The sequence below is a fragment of the Dendrobates tinctorius genome, unplaced genomic scaffold (assembly GCF_039654945.1).
Source record: "Dendrobates tinctorius isolate UK_male_01 unplaced genomic scaffold, ASM3965494v1 ptg000140l, whole genome shotgun sequence".
NCBI classification, from domain to species: domain Eukaryota; kingdom Metazoa; phylum Chordata; class Amphibia; order Anura; family Dendrobatidae; genus Dendrobates; species Dendrobates tinctorius.
In genome coordinates this window covers 2731209-2748384 of record NW_027361808.1, presented here as the reverse complement: position 1 = coordinate 2748384, position 17176 = coordinate 2731209, and the positions used below count along the sequence as shown (strand labels likewise).

The following is a 17176-nucleotide window of genomic DNA, read 5'->3' as shown; positions in this document are numbered from 1 at the left end:
GCGTTAGCAAACTCATCTTGAACTGTGTTATGTGTCGCAAACTCCGTGGCTTGTTCCACAATCCAAAGATGGACAATCTTCCATCCGACAGACTCAGCACCGAACCCCCCTTCACCAATGTTGGATTAGACGTATTCGGTCCTTGGTCCTTGGCTACTCGACGCACTAGGAAATCCCAATACTGAAGCAAAATGTTGGGCAGTTCTATTCACCTGTCTGTCCATCTGAGCTGTTCATATTGAAGTAATTGAATCTATGGACACTTCAAGTTTCATAAATGCGTTTCGACGCTTCTCCGCAATCAGAGGCCCTGTGAAGCATGTTCGCTCCAACAGAAGTACGAATTTCATTGGAGCGGCAAGAGAACTCCAAATCCCTTCCAATTTGGACATTGCTAATGTTGAAAGGTACCTAGGCGAGCAAGGATGCACCTGGACTTTCAATCCACCACACTCTTCGCACATGGGAGGTGCCTGGGAGAGAATGATAGGCATAGCACGCAAGATACTGGACTCTATCTTCTTGCAAATGAACACCAGACTCACACTTGAGAGTTTAACTACATTCTTGGCCAAGGTATCGGCTATCATGAACGCCAGGCCACTGTCAGCACTTTCCAGCGATTCCGGAGACCCGACAGTCCTTAATCCGGCAATGCTACTCACACAAGAAACCTGTGTCCCGAGAGCTCCACTCGGAGAATTCAATGATAAAGATCTCTTCAGACACCAGTGGAGGCAAGTGCAAAGTGTGTACAATGTCTTCTGGGACAGATGGAAGAAGCAATATCTCTCCACTCTACAAACCAGGACAAAGTGGCAAAAAGACCACCCAAACATTCAACCAGGCGATGTGGTACTTGTCAAAGACACTCAGTCACATTGTAATGAGTGGCCACTCGGCCTAGTCACCAAGCCTCTTCCCAGCAAGGACAGGAAAGTGCGCAAGGTAGAGGTCAAAGTAAGCAAACTTGGGGAGAACAAACTGTTCTCAGGCCAGTTACTGAACTTGTACTGTTATTATCCCCAAAAGAGCCAAATAGTGGCATCTGTTGATGCCAAGCGTGAAGTGTTCTGCCCATTCTGTGCAGTTAGATATTTTAAGTGCTTTTCCAACTATTGCCAGTAGGTGTCATAAGTTGCCCTTCTCTTTCTTATTCCTGTGTTTGGAATTTTCTGTTCCCCGAATGGTTAACTGTTCAGAACCGACTTAAAGCTGCAATGCTCCTCTGGGAAATATGCAAATTGTCTCTTCAGAGAAAAAGAAGACTAGAACTCTAGTGCCACCTATTGGAAGTAGCAATCCTTTTATCCTAAGTAACTTTAAGGATTGTTACTTCCAATAGGTGCCACTAGAGTTCTAGTCCTCTTCCTCTCTGAAGAGACAATTTGCAGTAAAATTGACTCAAACACGATTGTTCTGCCCATTCTGCGCAGCTAGATATTTTTAAGTGATGTTCCAACTATTGCCAGTAGGTGTCATAAGTTGCCCTTCTCTTTCTTATTCCTGTGTTTGGAATTTTCTGCTCCCCCGAATGGTTAACTGTTCAGAACCGCCCCTTCTTCCTGCCTTGGCCAACAACATGTAACCATTTTCCAGCCGTCTCCTAAGCAGCTCACACCCTGCTCAGCTCTTTGCAAAACCATTGCTTATAATAAGCGGATTCCGGTAAAATAATGCAATTATGAGTTTTGCATAAGTGTTAGTAGCCATAATGCAGCCCCCCATGATGTTTGCAATGCATGTTCAGCTTCTGTAATACTATTTCACTGCATGATTAGTTATATGCATCGTCTGGATATGCATCCTCTTGTCAGTGAGTGCAAAGCTGGCAGCTATTTGTTGTGTTAGATATCTTTCTCTTTACTGCTGTTTATGTTATATTGCTCAGCTCTTATATAATGCACTAGATGGTGGCTCAATTCTAACGCATCGGGTATTCTAGAATATATATGCAGTCCTGGAATGCATGGTCCTCTCACCCCCCAATCCTGGTATGCATGGCCCTCTCACCCCTCTTTCCTGGTATGCATGGTCCTCTTACACCCCTTTCGGGGTATGCATGGTCCCCTCATCTCCCAATCTTGGTATGCATGGTCCCCTCACCCCCCTTTCTTGGTATGCATGTTCCCCTCACCCCCCAATCCTGGTATGCATGGTTCCCTCAACCCCCTATCCTGGTATGCATGGTCCCCTCACCTCTCAATCCTGGTGTGCATGGTCCCCTCACCCCCCTTTCCTGGTATGCATGGTCCCCTCACCCCCCAATCCTGGTATGCATGGTCCCCTCACCTCCCTTTCCTGGTATGCATGGTCCCCTCACCCCCCTTTCCTGGTATGCATGGTCCTCTCACCCCCCCAATCCTGGTATGCATGGTCCCCTCATGCCCAATCCTGATATGCATGGTCCCCTCACCCCCCTTTCTTGGTATGCATGGTCCGCTCACCCCCCTTTCCTGGTATGCATGGTCCCCTCACCCCCCTTTCTTGGTATGCATGGTCCCCTCACCCCCCTTATCATGGTATGCATGGTCGCCTCAACCCCCAATTCTGGTATGCATGGTCCCCTCACCCCTCAATCCTGGTATGCATGGTCCCCTCACCCCCCAATCCTGGTATGCATGGTCCCCTCACCCCCCTTTCCTGGTATGCATAGTCCCCTCACCCCCCAATCCTAGTATGCATGGTCCCCTCACCCCCCAATCCTGGTATGCATGGTATCCTCACCCCCCCTTTCTTGGTATGCATGTTCCCCTCACCCCCCAATCCTGGTATGCATGGTTCCCTCAACCCCCTATCCTGGTATGCATGGTCCCCTCACCTCCCAATCCTGGTGTGCATGGTCCCCTCACCCCCCTTTCCTGCTATACATGGTCCCCTCACCCCCCAATCCTGGTATGCATGGTCCCCTCACCCCCCAATCCTGGTATGCATGGTTCCCTCACCCCCCAATCCTGGTATGCATGGTCCCCTCACCCCCCTTTCCTGGTATGCATAGTCCCCTCACCCCCCAATCCTAGTATGCATGGTCCCCTCACCCCCCAATCCTCGTATGCATGGCATCCTCACCCCTTTCTTGGTATGCATGGTCCCCTCACCCCTCAATCCTGGTATGCATGGTCCCCTCAACCCCCTATCCTGGTAAGCATGGTCCCCTCACCCCCAAATCCTGGTATGCATGGTCCCCTCAACCCCCTATCCTGGTATGCATGGTCCCCTCACATGCCAATCCTGGTATGCATGGTCCCCTCACACGCCAGTCCTGGTATGCATGGTCCCCTCAACCCCCTATCCTGGTATGCATGGTCCCCTCACCCCCCAATCCTGGTATGCATGGTCCCCTCACCCCCCAATCCTAGTATGCATGGTCCCCTCAACCCCCAATCCTGATATGCATGGTTCCCTCACCCCCCAATCCTGGTATGCATGGTTCCCTCACCCCCCCAATCCTGGTATGCATGGTCCCCTCACCCCCCTTTCCTGGTATGCATGGTCCCCTCACCCCCCTTTCCGTGTAGCCGCGACCAATCAGCGTCGCGGCCCTCTGTCCACGACCTATCAGCAATGCGGCCCCCCGCTCTCCTCTCTCCCCCCCTCCTCTCCCCCCCCCGCTCTCCTCTCCACGCGGCCGGCATCGCGGTGTCTGTAATGTTTAGCGCTAAAGACCGTAGATGACGTAACTCTCGCGGGAGGGGACGTCATCAGCGGTATAAGCCGCAAAGCATTACTGGGACTGCGATGCCAGGTGCTTTGGAGAGAGAAGGAAAATAGTCTGAGGGCCGCCGGAAGGTGAATATGTTTGTTTTTTTGTTTTTGTTACCCATGGCCACCTTCCGACGGCCTCCGATGTCCTTTCCACGCTCCCGGCCTCGCATTCCCAGTAATGCTTTGCGGCTTATACCGCTGATAACATCGCGCTCTCGCAAGAGTGACGTCATCACGGGTCTAAGTCGCAAAGCCTTACTGGGACCGCGAGGCCGGGCAGGTGGAAAGGACATTGGAGGCCGTCGGTGATACTAATTTTTTTTAATCTTTTTAATGGAATAATCACTAGCGTCCGCGACCGATCAGCAGCAGGCACAGCTTACCGTTACAAACAGCTGTGCCTGTCGCTGATTGGTTGCGGCCTGGCGGGGGCCTGGCGGCCGCGACCAATCGACGACCCGCGATTTCGGTTACAGACAGACACGATAAGGCGTTTATATATATATATAGGTGATAACAGCATTCTGTATCATTGTTACTGTTGTGAAAATACCTTGTATTGTATATTACCTACCTGTACTGACATGCTGCATTATATCTGTCTCTTATAGTTTTTACCTGAGTCATCCATATCTGTGTTCAACAATCTCTGAATCATCTACAACTTTGTACAACAACTCCTGATCTCAACTACTACCGTGTTCTCCTATACCATCTATTATCATCTCCGATTGTTGTCCATATCATCCCAATAAATAATAGACTTAAGCACCACCCATACAGTCTTGTTTCTCGGAGTGGATGAAAGGTTAAGTCATATGCTGGAATCCACACAGCGTCATACGTGGAAAAAGGCAGAACAGCGATCCTCCATGGATCCATTTGCTCATTTCTAATCACAGAAAAGCCAATTTAGGCTGTGTGCCCACGTAGCGATTTTTAAGCGTTTTTGCCGCGATTTTCGGCGCGAAAATGCTGCGAAAACGTTTAAAAATCATGTACAGAACGCCCCCCATGCATTTCTATGGCATTCCGCACATGCTGTGCTAATGCTGCGCTTTTTTCCGCGACGGAATCGCATCGCGGAAAAAATCGCAGCATGCTCATTCTTTTGTGCGGAATCGCAAACAATTGCAGCGATTCCGCACCCATAGGAATGCATGAGAATCGCTTACTTCCCGCATGTGGCTATGCCCACCATGCGGGAAGTTAAGTGTCTCATGTGCGGTTGGTACCCACGGTGTGGAGGAGAGGAGACTGTCCTCCAGGCCCTGGGTACCATACCCCTGTAAAAAAAAGAATAAAAAATAAAAAAAATCAGGGAATATTTACCTTCCGGCGTCCCGCGCTGCATTCCCGGCCTAATCGTTCCCAGTAATGCCTTGTGGCAAGGCCCTGTAATGACGCAGTCTCGCGTGACTCTAGCGGTCTTGCGAGATCGCTATAGCAATGCGAGACTACGTCATCACAGGTCTCGCAAGGCATTACTGGGAACGCTGAGGCCCGGGATGGCAGCGCGGGACGCCGGAAGATAAATATACACCGATTTTTTATTTTTTTTTAGCATTTTAACATTCTATCTTTTACTATTGATGCCGCATAGGCGGCCTCAATAGTAAAAACCTGGTCACATTTCTCAAACACTATGTTTGACGAGTGTGACCAACCTGTCAATCACTTTCCAAGCGATGCTTCAAATCGCTTGGAAAGTGCTTGAATATCGCACGCGAAAATCGCGGCAAAATCACGATCATAATCGCGGTAAAATCGCTGTGAAATCGCGCGGAAAAAACCGCGTGATTTCTGGGAAGGAGTCCGGTTTTTAGTGAGTGTAAGAGAATGGTCAGTCATAATATACTGAGCGGCCATGTTGTCTCTAGCAGCCATTTTGTTGAAAGTTAGAGAAGATTCAACTTTTACAAAAGAGCTGATAAAATGTATTAAATGGAGGATGGAAAATGAGATCATGTCTCCTAGCAACCTCAGCCGATGTGCGTAGAGGAAGATTGGATCAATCAATAGGGTCACAGGTTACCAAATATATGGTCAGTATGCTTATACGTGATAGTGTGGTAGCGAAGAGTAGAGTAGTTAAAATGTCAGGATGTAAGAATTTAGGGACCTAGACTGGAGACAATGATAAGATTTTAGGACAGTAGCCATAGATACCAATGACTTATGGGTTTTAGTGTTGCTTGAAGAAATGTTAATTAATATCTTCATATTATGTCATTATATTCTCTTTTCTAAACCACGTTTCTGTAGATTACCATGAAAACGCCTTAGAATTATAATGTTAACGCCCTCTGCGGCAAAATGCAGCTTTCTTTGTTCTGATAATGTATAAGAAGCCCCTGTTACTGTCGATCGGGGGCCATTCCATCGCCATCATGCCACTGTGCCTCACCATGGCCAGGGCACAGAGCCTTACCATCGCCAGACTTCCTAGCGAATCTCTGCCTGTCTGTATTCCTGTTTTTGCCCACATATTCCAGCTCCTCTGTTATTCTGTATCTGTCTTGCTGTGTATCTCCGAATAAACCTTCAACCTCAGCTTGATAAGAGATCGTCTGTGGAACTTCTTCCCGACTCTTCCAGCTCTCAGTAGGACTTTTTCTTACAAGTGGCGATTGCCAGCCAGGAGGAGCAGCTCCGGAGAGTGGCCTCCAGAAGAACCTTTGTGGAAGAAGCCGCAGATGAGGGCTTGGAGGTGGGAAGAGGAAGAGAAAAAATAAAAGAAACGCGTGTGGCCACACGTGAAACCGATCAAAGTAAGCCAGCCTGAAGGAGAACCTCTCGTGATCGCTCCGAGACCGCCTGCCCGATTTTTTTTATAAGAAAACCACGGACAAAGAAAAAGACTATAAAAGATGAGTAACTAAGAAGAAGCTATCTACAAGGACGTGAGAATTTTTTTGTGCCCGGTAGCAAGAAGCTTTAAAAGGGCGTGGGGAGACGCCTGGCAAGCTAACGAGTGAGGCTGGAATCACGGCTGCACCTCTTTTGATATCTGGTCGACCCCCAAACAGCCGGCAGGAGGTCTTCCATTCGAGAGAGGTGTGAGTATCTAACTTTGCTTAAATTGCATTTGTTGATACTAGGACAGAGTAAAACTCGTCCTTGTAGACCACTGTAAATATCGAGTGGTTACGGAAGCAGGCAGAGAAATATGCTGGCACACCCCAGCTGGAGGGGGTTAATGTGGAAACTACGTGGTTAAATTGTATGCGATGGTTTACCACAGAAAACAGGGAACTAGATAGAAAGAATTCGCTAGGGAGAAATAACAGCCGGGTATCGGCTTTGTGTAAGACAGTCATAACCTTTGATCAGGCTCTTGATAAACAGTCTACACCACAGTATGTATATGGGGTTACCCGGGCAGGGGCAGTGTACGGGGAGAGATTAGAACAGCTGAATGAGACATTGAGAGGAGCAGAGGAAACACAAAAGGAGGGGGTTGAGTTGGAGCCTTTGACAGCACTTATAGCACAGATGGAGTCTGCAGTGGGGAAGTGCGGGGCTGACGTAGACACAGTCTCAGAATGGAAGTCAATGTTAGGAGACTGGATTAGAGAATATACCACTACACAGGATAGGTTGTCCCGGCAGCTTCAACTTATGCAGGCACAGTTAAGTAAAGAATTGAACGAGGAAGGGGATGATTCATCACAGGTAGATTTTAAATTTAACGATGACACTGCCTCTACCCCAAGAAAAACCCCTACCCAAATGTCTCTGGTCCATCTTAAATTTATCAAAAATTTGCCTAATTGGGAGGAAAGTAAGGGAGTATTTCGTAATGTCCTTGGCTTTGAATCATGGCTAGATAAATTTCAAATTAAATCTAAGGAAGATGCTTCCCGTTATTTCATGTCTTTTGTGCCCCCTGAGTTCATGTCCCATCTGAAAGCCCAGCAAGCGAAGGGTGTTCAGTGTGAATTGACAGAGCCGCAGGGAAGAATGAAGTTTGTGATTTCACAGAAGTTAGGGGGGAGAAAGCCCTCCCCGGCATTGTTAGATTCCTTTAAAATTAAAAAGGGGAGTGATCTCAGGATTGAGGCAGATAAATGGGTTGCAGCCTGGTGCGTTGTGTTTGATAAGACCTTAGATAGGATGGACCAGGGTGATAAATTTGCCATGATGGAACAATTTGTAAAAAAGGTGCCCCTGGAAGGAGTTTTTAAATCGGGAGTTTTGCAAAATGCGGGATCAATTGAGGACGTGGTGGAGGCTTTATTAACCAATGTTAGAACGATGCAATCCGAGGTGAAGGGTGATGAGTCTAATGTTTTTGCATACCATTCACCTCGGGGTGTATCTGCTGATTCCGGGAGGCCAGGAGTTCCGGGGGGGTACGGCCAGCTGCCGAGAATGGGCAGGTCCCGTTCGGCAGAGCCCCCAAGGGATCCCACGAGAGGTCCTCCCGTGTGTTATCTTTGTGGGCAGTTGGGACACTTTAAACGGTTTTGTCCCCTCTTTGTGCCAGGGATTGTTCCCCAAGAACCCCGGGCACCATTTAATCCCCAACAGACCCGGGAGTTCTTTAGACCACCTGTCGGAGTTAGACCTCCGTACCCAGCAGTGAATGACCCTAGGCAGTATCAGCAGTACAACGGTCTTCAAATGGTTAACCCAGTTTCCCAGGAGCCTTCTGCTCCTGCTCCCTCTCCAATAGCTTTCACTCATCCGCGCCCGGAGGTCCATGCTGTTCAGGGAGGGGTCACTCCTCCTCGTCCCTATGCTCCGCTGATTAAGGAGCTGCGGGAACATGAGGACCGGACCCTGACCAAGGATCTCTTTGGGGCGGAGTGGCAGCTGTTGGACGGAAGCCGTGCCCAGATGGGGATGATGGATTTTTCGGGCTTCCCACGGCAGGTAACACTGATTGATGGAGTGTACCCCCTGTTCCCCTCACCCTCCTTGCTCCCCTTTCCCTGGGCAGGGACGGTAGACCTTATGTCAGAGGGAGAATAGAGGGGCTGCCTTGGGAAGACATCCTCATCGATACAGGAGCCTCAGTTTCAATAACACGACACAAATTGCAGTCACCCCCTGGACTGCCTGAAACTACAACTTTGGTAGGATTCGAAGGATCCTGTATTGAGGCGGTAAAAAGTCGTACAGTAAACCTGAGATTTCAGGACACAGGGGGATCGAAGCAAAGGGGTCTTCGATGTGCTTTTTGGGTAAACCCACAGTTACGGAACACTATTTTGGGAACTGATGTTTTGGGAGCAATGGGAATTGTTGTTGATTTATGTAACAAAGTCTTGTGGCGGAACAAAGAAGCCACTATCTGTTCTGTAATTGTCCCTGTGGAGGAGGAGGAGGAGGAGAGTCATAAATTACCCATTGCTAGTTTCGGATTAGGTGCTAATGAAAATGTTGAAAACACTGACAATGATGCTTTAAAGAATGAATTGAAGCAAAAGTTCCCTGAATTGTGGATCTCAAAGAAAACTGATTGTGGGTTAATGCAAACTCAGGTTAAAATTGATGGTGAAAAACTGCCACCTTTCCAGCGTCAGTACCGTATTCCGGAGGACGCAATCCCTTACATAAGGGTAGCAGTCAGTGAATTGGAGAAACAAGGTGTTGTTGTGAAAGGAAATTCTCCATGTAACAGTCCTATTCTACCTGTAAAAAAGGAAGATGGCAGTTTTCGAATGGTAGTAGACCTGAGACTTGTAAATAAGTACACTCCCTCAGCTGCTCACCTTGTTGCATCTGTCCCTGAAGTTATGTCGCAGCTGAGGAGTGATTGTAAAGTATTTTCTTGTTTGGATATTGCAAATGGCTTTTTCTCAGTACCCCTAACACCTGAATCTGCACTCCGCTTCGCATTCACTTTTGAAAATGTGCAATACTTGTTCACGCGGCTGCCCATGGGATTTCACAGTTCTCCTGTGTATTTCCATCAGGCATTGGCTCAGATGTTAGAACCCCTGGGGTGTGGAGACAAAGTCTTACAGTATGTGGATGATTTGTTGATTCAAACTGTCGATGAATGTGAACACAGAGAAACCCTTGAAAATGTTTGTCAGGCTTTACAAAATGCAGGACTCAAAATGAGTCTAGATAAAGTACAATTGATGAAATCAGAGGTTAAATTTCTGGGTGTGTCTGTCTCAGCAGAAGGAAAGAAGCCCATGCATGATAGGGTTAAAGCTATTCAGGCTGTCCCCATACTAACTGTATGATTTATTGAAAAATGTTGATAATGACTTTGACCCTGTTAATGTAGAGGGAACCGCCTTACAGGCTTTTGAGGGATTGAAGCGCGCCCTTACGGCAGCTACTGCATTGGTTAACCCTGACCCTTCCCAGCCTTTCTACATTCAGACTCACACCGGTGATATCTCTATTTCTTCAGTGCTCCTACAAAAATGGCCCAAAGAAAGCCCCGAGGTATCTAGTCAGTTGTATGCCCTAGGTTATTACTCCAGGTTGCTGACTCCCGTGGAAAAAGGATTCACTCAGTGCATGAAGCACCTACTGGGCGTGCACTGGACTATGAATCAAGTGAAGCATATAGTGGGATTTGCTCCTTTAATTCTACAAACCCTGCATGTCACTTTAAAAACTTTGCTGAAGGGAAAAGCTTCAGGTATTAGTTCACAGAGAATGGCCCAATGGATCATTGATTTTGAGACTAGAGACTTACAAGTTGAGGTGGGTGAGAAATATCACTTAGCCCAGATGATGCAGTATGCAGGAAAAAGTCACGATTGTCAAATTGAACAGGCTAATGTTACTCCCTCTCCCTTCCGAGCAGATTTTCAAGAGGGAATCCCCTGTGCCTATATTGACGGAGCTCGCTATTGGCATGAGGGGCATTACGTCACAGGCTTCGCTGTGTGGTTTCCAGCTAAGCCATTGCTGCTGCAGTATAAACTCCCTGGTCATTTCTCCGCTCAAAGAGCTGAGTTGGAAGCAGCTTTACAGGTCATTCTCGTGTGTCCAGAGCCAATGAATATCTTCAGTGATAGCGCATATGTCGTGTCGTCACTCACTTTATATCTTAATGTATGGGCCCTTAGGGAGATGGTTGATTCTCAGAACAAGCCCTTGCAGCATGTAGACATTCTAAAACAAATTGAGCAACGGGGTAAAGAATTTCCAAAATTATGGTCCTTCTGTAAAATCAAGGGACACCAGAGGTTGATTCCTGACCCCCACATCCTTGGCAATGCATATGTAGATCACGCGGCCAAGGAGGCTGCACTCACAGGCGATGACAAATATCCTCAAGAAGTCATCGCTGCAGTTACTAAAAAAAAAAAACCCCGAGAGCCCCCCCCTTGTTTATTGTTCTCTTCAAGATCTCATAAAGGCACAGGAGAAGGATGGAGACTCATCTCTGTTCAATTCCCTTGAGTCCCTGCCCATTGAGGGGGAGTGCTTGTACTACTAACGGGTTAATGATAGACTAGTGCTTTACATCCCAACAACAATGGTTAAGTCTTTGCTCAAATTTTCAAGCTAAAAAGGTGATTAAAATGGTTCATATCAATCAGTATAGACTTCTTAATTATTTTACTGAGATTTCTGGTAAGGACTGATACTCCACTCTTTTTTTCTATTTTCTCCAGGTCCGCTGAAGATTTTCATATTCGACTCCTGGGACCATGAACCTATTGGATGATCAGGAGAAGATGTTTCACACTATACAGTGGGACTCTGATAGTGTGAGAGGGGGAGAAGATAAGGAAAATCCAGAAGACAAAGAATGAGAAGAAAAAGACCAAAAGAATTGAAAAGACCAAAAGACTTGACTATTTGTGCAACTTATTTTTTCGGGACTATTTGAATTATTTTTTTATTATGTGTTTGTTTTATTTTTAGGGACATTTGCCTTACACACACACGTGCATAAAGTGCTGAATTACCTCAATATTCTTATTTTCAGTAATTCACCAATGAATATTACAGTCCTGTATGTTGTACTCTGGATAGAGTACAAGAGGGGGACTTGTAAGAGAATGGTCAGTCATAATATACTGAGCGGCCATGTTGTCTCTAGCAGCCATTTTGTTGAAAGTTAGAGAAGATTCAACTTTTACAAAAGAGCTGATAAAATGTATTAAATGGAGGATGGAAAATGAGATCATGTCTCCTAGCAACCTCAGCCGATGTGCGTAGAGGAAGATTGGATCAATCAATAGGGTCACAGGTTACCAAATATATGGTCAGTATGCTTATACGTGATAGTGTGGTAGCGAAGAGTAGAGTAGTTAAAATGTCAGGATGTAAGAATTTAGGGACCTAGACTGGAGACAATGATAAGATTTTAGGACAGTAGCCATAGATACCAATGACTTATGGGTTTTAGTGTTGCTTGAAGAAATGTTAATTAATATCTTCATATTATGTCATTATATTCTCTTTTCTAAACCACGTTTCTGTAGATTACCATGAAAACGCCTTAGAATTATAATGTTAACGCCCTCTGCGGCAAAATGCAGCTTTCTTTGTTCTGATAATGTATAAGAAGCCCCTGTTACTGTCGATCGGGGGCCATTCCATCGCCATCATGCCACTGTGCCTCACCATGGCCAGGGCACAGAGCCTTACCATCGCCAGACTTCCTAGCGAATCTCTGCCTGTCTGTATTCCTGTTTTTGCCCGCATATTCCAGCTCCTCTGTTATTCTGTATCTGTCTTGCTGTGTATCTCCGAATAAACCTTCAACCTCAGCTTGATAAGAGATCGTCTGTGGAACTTCTTCCCGACTCTTCCAGCTCTCAGTAGGACTTTTTCTTACAGTGAGCGTTTTAAAACGCTACGTGGGCACATAGCCTTAAAGAGATTTCTCAACAAATGGTAAATAAAAAAAACTAAGTTTACTAAGTACATATACAGAAAAAAACAGTTAAAAAAGGTTACTGCAGAGAAAAAAAACATTCCAGTTATATCCTATTGAGAAATTAGAGTTACTCCCACTAGTTAAATATTCTCCCTGAGGCTCAAATTGCCCCAAAAGAAATATTCTGAATATTCTAAAAATTGTAAATAGTATCTGGTAAGAAGATGAAAATATAGCTCACATAGAGAAAAATGTATGAGAACACATTATAAAAAACAAACCTGAGAAAGGGATAATAGAACAACACATAATATATGGGCAATATCTCCCTCTAGTGGGGTAAGTAGATATAATACCAGTGTCCAGTACATCTGATCAAGATAGGTTCACGTTAATGAAAGTATAGAGAAAACTGACTCAAACATATACAACTCTCGCAAAAATTAAGAAACTACTGCACAGTTTTATAAAAATCAGCTTCTGTAATGTCTGATGGCCATTCCATTCCAGTGTCAGTTGAATTCCAACCAGAGTACATCTCATTCTACTTAATGTGCTTCTGATTAGGTGATATCCTGAACCAAATCTTATTTAATGAAGGAAAGCATAAAAAACCTGCTGTGGTGTTCACAGTCCTCTTGCAATAGGACAAGCTGGATGGCAAAACAAGTGCTAGTAATATCCCAAAAGTAATAGGAATGAAAAAATAACTTTTAACCATGCCAAAGGAGTTGAAAAGAAAAGACTTGAATGAGGAAAAGAAGGGCTCAATTCTGGCTTTACTAGCAGAGGGATACAGTGAGTGTCAAGTTGCCTCCATCCTTAAAATTTCGCCAGTCCATTACAACAAGGTCAACCAGCAGATATTGGGGACAAAAAAGCTACAGACCGGCAGAGGGCGAAAACGACTGTCCACTGACCGGGATGACCGTCATCTTATTAGAAAATCACTCAGCAACCGCCAGATGACATCAAGTGACCTACAAAAGGAATAGAAAATGGCAGCTGGGGTGAAGTGCTCGGTAAGAAAAGTTTGTAATAGACTCCTAGCAGCAGGGCTCAAGTCATGTAAAGCTAGAAAAAAGCCTTTCATCAATGAGAAGCAAAGTAGAGCCAGGCTGAAGTTTGCCAAAAGACCACAAGGATTGGACCATAGAGGACTGGAGTAAGGTAATCTTCTCTGATGAGTCTAATTTTCCGCTTTGCCCAACACCTGGTCGTCTAAAGGTTAGCATGAAAACTGGAAAGGTGTACAAGCAAGAGTGTTGTGCACCCACTGTGAAATTTGGTGGAGGATCGGTGATGATCTGGGGATGCTTCAGCAAGGCTGGAATTGGGCAGGTTAATCTTTGCAAAGGATTTATGAATCAAGCCCGATACAAGGTTATCCTGGAAAAACAGTTGATTCCTTCTGCTCTTGCAATGTTCCTCAACTCTGAGGACTGGTTTTTCCAGCAGCACAATGCACCATGCCACACAGCTAGGTCAATCATAGTGTGGATGAAGGACCACCTAAAAAATACACAAACTCAAAAATAGATAAATGCCTAGGAAAGACAGCTTCAAATACATCAAAAAAGAAACAAAAGGAAGCTATGTCTAAAATTATATGAAATTTCATTAGGATATATTAAAAACTGTTTTGAACAAAATATTTTTTTTTCTTCATAAAAAGAGTGCAGACACTATGACAAATAGAAAGCCGCACCATAGAAGCAATGTTCGTGATTAGTTGTATAAGAATGCCTATGAAATAAACATCTCATAATGTGCATAGGTAAATGAGTAAACATGAGACTAAATATTAAGCAGAAAGAGGGCTGTAAAAGGGGCTGGGTATTGCCTCCTATTATATGCCCAAATCTCAATGGAGTATAATAAACCGCAAAGAGACCATATCCAAAAAGTTATGAAGCCCAGTGCTTATATATAAGTTAATACATGTGTAAAATATGCAAATAAATATATATGAATATTATTATTTATTATTATAGTGTCATTTATTCCATGGCGCTTTACATGTGAGGAGGGGTATACATAATACATACAAGTACAGGAATCTAATACATAAAGCTCAAGTGTGTGTATGTATGTATGTATGTATGTATGTATGTATGTGTGTGTGTGTGTGTGTGTGTATGTCCGGGATAGGCATCCGCCCCGTCGCAGCTACAGCCACAAAATTTGGCACAGTCACACGTCTGGACCCCGAGAGCGTCCTAAGCTATGTTGAGAGGCGAAATTTTAACCCCACGCGTTCCAATTCACCAAACAATTTTGCCCCTGTCTACATACTGGGGAAAAAGTGTGTGCGCGTCAAGCCCCGCCCCTCATTATGTCACAATGGTTGCCATGGCAATGCTGATGTCATCATAGGTTGCAAGCCCCGCCGCTCATTATGATGTCATAATGGTTGACTATGGAATGGAGGATGTGTGATGGGTATATGGGCACTGGACTATGGGATGGAGGATATGTATGATGGGTATATGGGCACGGGACTATGGGATGGAGAATGTGTAATGGGTATATGGGCACTGGACTATGGGATGGAGGATATGTATGACGGGTATATGGGCACGGGACTATGGGATGGCGGATATGTATGATGGGTATATGGGCACGGGACTATGGGATAGAGGATATGTATGATGGGTATATGGGCATGGGACTATGAGATGAAGGATGTGTGATGGGTATATGGGCACTCGACTATGGGATGGCGAATATGTATGATGGGTATATGGGCATGGGACTATGGGATGGAGAATATGTATGATGGGTATATGGGCATGGGACTATGGGATGGAGGATATGTATGATGGGTATATGGGCATGGGCCTAAGGGATCGTGGATATGTATGATGGGTATATGGGCACGGGACTATGGGATGGAGGATGTGTGATGGGTATATGGGCATGGGACTATGGGATGGAGGATATGTATGATAGGTATATGGGCACGGGACTATGGGATGGAGGATATTTATGATGGGTATATGGGCATGGGACTATGGGATGGAGGATGTGTGATGGGTATATGGGCATGGGACTATGGGATGGAGGATGTGTGATGGGTATTTGGGCACGGGACTATGGGATGGCGGATATGTATGATGGGTATATGGGCACTCAATGGGATGGAGGATGTGTGATGGGTATATGGGCACTCTACTATGTGATGGAGGATGTGTATGATGGGTATATATGGGCACGGGACTATGGGATGGAGGATGTGTATGATGGGTATAGGTTGCAAGCCCCGCCGCTCATTATGATGTCATAATGGTTGACTATGGAATGGAGGATGTGTGATGGGTATATGGGCACTGGACTATAGGATGGAGGATATGTATGACGGGTATATGGGCAAGGGACTATGGGATGGCGGATATGTATGATGGGTATATGGGCACTCTATGGGATGGAGGATGTGTGATGGGTATATGGGCACTCTACTATGGGATGGAGGATATGTATGATGGGTATATATGGGCACGGGCCTATGGGATGGAGGATGTTTATGATGGATGATGTGTGATGGGTATATGGGCACTGGACTATGGGATGGAGGATGTGTGATGAGTATATGGGCACGGGACTATGGGATGGAGGATGTGTGATGGGTATGTGGGCACTCGACTATGGGATGGAGGATATGTATGATGGGTATATGGGCATGGGACTATGGGATGGAGGATATGTGATGGGTATATGGGCATGGTACTATGGGATGGAGGATAATTATAATTTGATATAACTAACCACAGTTAGTTACTATGCCCAGGCAGCGCCGGGCTCTTCAGCTAGTTTCATTTAATTTTAGACATAGCTTTCTTTTGTTGATGACCTCAAAAATGCAGTTTGCAGTGGTCTCTTAATTTTTACCAGAGCTGTATATGCCTGAAAGTTCTGTATATACATATATATTAGATAAATGACAAAGAAGCACTTAGGCTGCTTTCACACATCCGGGTTTTTGAATTCGGCACGATGCGGCGAAAAGTGTGAAAACCGGACCCGGAATTGGATCGGGTTTTGGCACATAGAATTTAATGATCGGCGCATCGTGTCAGAAGGACATGCGGCGCCTCCGTTTTAAGCCGGAAACGGCAAACCTGCGCCGTCCGGCGTCAGCAAAAAACGTTGCCTGCAACATTTTTTTGCAGCGCCGGAACGGCTTTTTCTACAGCGCATGCGCGGACACTGTGAGGTTTAACCCACAAGTGCCCGGCGCGCGTGCGTATCTCTCTCTCTCTCCCCCCCCCCGGATACCGCCGCCTCTCTCACCCCCTTTGTGGCTCCTTTGAATGCTTTCCAAGCCAGATCAGGCGCCGCATCTGCATCCGGTGTCACCGCTGCAGGCCTGATCCGGCGGTCCGGCTTTCCACCGCACGCCGCCGGAACAAAACCACCGGATGTGTGAAAGCAGCCTTAGGAGAAAATGTTAGGTATAAAAGGAAAGTAAGCACATAATAGCTACCACCAGACCTCCTGAAGTGCGTTTCACTCTCTGGCTTCTCTAAAGTTTCAATAGCATTCAGTTATACCTTAAGAAAATAAAACATTTTATAGGTTCAAGAATATGGTGCCAAAATGTATTTTGAATATGTATTTCTGTACAAGTAAAACGTAAAAAAAAACAAAACAAATTTGTGACCA

The 17176-nt window shown here is 45.7% G+C and overlaps 1 long non-coding RNA gene across 1 annotated transcript; it reads left to right on the top strand.

The window, feature by feature from the left end:
• Positions 1-5540: 5540 nt before the first annotated feature.
• LOC141049009 (uncharacterized) lies at positions 5541-12413 on the top strand. Its single transcript, XR_012220229.1, has 2 exons — positions 5541-6764; positions 11301-12413. It is a non-coding gene; the product is annotated as an uncharacterized lncRNA (long non-coding RNA).
• Positions 12414-17176: the final 4763 nt, after the last annotated feature.